This window comes from Anarhichas minor, unplaced genomic scaffold (genome assembly GCF_050575085.1).
Source record: "Anarhichas minor isolate MPS153535 unplaced genomic scaffold, ASM5057508v1 ptg000025l, whole genome shotgun sequence".
Taxonomy (NCBI): domain Eukaryota; kingdom Metazoa; phylum Chordata; class Actinopteri; order Perciformes; family Anarhichadidae; genus Anarhichas; species Anarhichas minor.
In genome coordinates, this window is record NW_027466471.1 from 4,134,180 (window position 1) to 4,136,724 (window position 2,545).

Below are 2,545 nucleotides of genomic sequence, written 5' to 3' on the forward strand. Positions count from 1 at the left end.
GCAATCAGACGCTATTCGTTAGAGATTATCCAACCTCTGTTCTACAATGACCACCATATATTTCTATTTCCATGTGACGGCAGTCACGCAAAGCCATGAATTTAACTCACATACACAACAACAAGGCTGTTGTTAAGGATTTCAGTATTAGAAATATTATAAGTAGGATTAAATAACACCCCTAGTGGTGAGTAGAAGTGTCACAATAATAATAATGTCAAAATAGGTTAAAAAGTCACAAAATATTTACTTATGGAATGTATTATGTTTACAATATTCTTACTTGTAGAGGATATTATGTTACAGTATTTTACTCATTGAATGTATTAAACCATAGAAGTATAGTCACTAAAGGTATTAAAACAATGTATGAATAGTTTTGAGGGTCAGAAAGGGAACATTTTGAGTGAGACTTTACAGAGGTGCAGCAGAGAACAGAGGGATGGACAACTGACCACCAGGACCTGAGGAGGAGTCCGGACAACTTCAACCAAACACTGAGATGATAACTGCCCCAAGCCAGGAGGGGCTATTGAATTCCGGCCAATCACAGAGGCTGATACTGGACATTTAAACTTTCGGACAGAGACTTTTAAATATAGGCTTAGTTCCAGAGGGTTTTTGCCAGAGTTCGCGCCGTTGCCACTCTGGGTAGTTTACCAGCTGGGCTGGGCTATTTAGTGGGCCTTGTGAGAACTCTGCCCTGGGGACATATTGATATCGATAGAGTAATTCAGTTTGCAACTGTTCTAGCTTCTCTTGTTTGTTAAATACTTTTTGATTGTTAACCGGATCCAGTTCATTTTTGGTGCGACTGGAAAGTCCAGCGGTCTGGGTCTCCCCTGAAAACATCTAACCCTAACACTGTTATTGACCACATCATCAAACTTGAGAGTGATCCCTGGAGACTCTCTTTATTACAGAGAGATTAGAAGGATTAATTATTTTCCAAACTTGTTGACGTTCACGAAACTTGTTCTCATGACTGCTTTTATTCAGGAGAAAGATTTTATATCTTGGAAAAAGAGGTTGGCATTTATACTCCTCTGTGGCATTTAGTTCTGAAAGCTGTAGGATTACATTTAAATAACTCTAAGCTAATCAAGGAGTCACCATTATGTCTAATTTCCTTGTAATAATTAAATAAAATCCTAGTTTATAATACTTAAAATGAACTACCAAATGTGTTAAGTAACTGAACAACTTTGGTTGCCTTAATATTTTTTTGTCGTGTTTGGTCAAAAATGTCTTTTTAAAAGCTCTCAACAGACAAAAACAGACAAAAAAGATTCATGTGTACGAACACGTCACATATCTTCTCATGAAACAATGGTGTTTCTTTTCCGAGTGCTGATTATTTTCCACGATAGTTCGTTGAACTTGGAGGAAACAGGCGCTCATTCAAAGGACTGGCCGGGGTTTAAATCAATTTGCGGCCATCTTGATTAGCCAACAATCCCCCAATCTGTCCGGCAATCAGCAGCAATTAGCCCGGCCCCGGAATAAAAAAAATCTCCTCCTTGACCTCCATTTTATCAGTCTGGTCCGCGCACCAATGGCAGGGGCTCGCTGGAGTTCCCGTGATTACCTTTGGCGTCATCTGAGCCGCTATCTCCTCTCCTGTGTAGGGAGGCCAAAAATGTGCAGGCATTGAGGGGGGGGCTAATGGGCCAAATGGTGAATGGTCCAGATTGCTGCAGAAGAAATTGGTCTAAACTGACAGTTTATCCAGGCATCCGACAATTACAGCCTCCTACTGAAATAAAAGGCACCATTTGGAGAGTTCATTGAGATCTTAACAATGGAGAGGAAATGTCAAAACACATTCCCACACACAAATGGAACCATGTGGCAGCTATTCTACCTGGGTAACATGAATATTCACTTATTGTAAAAATTCTGGACATGGTCGTCAAGGCTCGAAAAAAACATTTTGATCAAGAATACAATTAACATGCCCCCATGTCAAAACTAACCTTTAACCTTAAGGACAAAGTAGACCCATGTCAAATGTAATAATGACAGGAGGAGGTACTACCAGAATTGTTAGCTGGAATGTCAAAGGACTAAATGGCCCCATTAAAAGAGCTAGGGTCTTTGCTCACCTGAAAAAACTCAAGGCCGAAATAATTTTCCTACAAGAGACGCATTTATCAACAGCAAACCAAGTTAGATTACGAAAACCCTGGGTTGGTCAAATCTTCCACTCTAACTTTAATAGTAAATCAAGGGGCGTGGCTATCCTTCATAAAAAAGTACAATTCACTGCAGCAGACATCATCTCAGACCCAAATGGCCGTTATATTATAATTTCAGGTTCACTCTTCCACACACCAGTGATACTTGTTAATGTATATGCTCCTAACTGGGATGATGAAGACTTCATAAAGAAAATTATCTCCAGTCTTCCTACCCTAAATTCTTATAATTTAATATTTGGAGGAGATCTAAACTGCTTAATCAATCCCAGTCTAGACAGATCAAACCCTACTTTAAAACCACCTTCAAAAATGGCAAAAACCTTGTTGGTTTTTATGGATCAGGT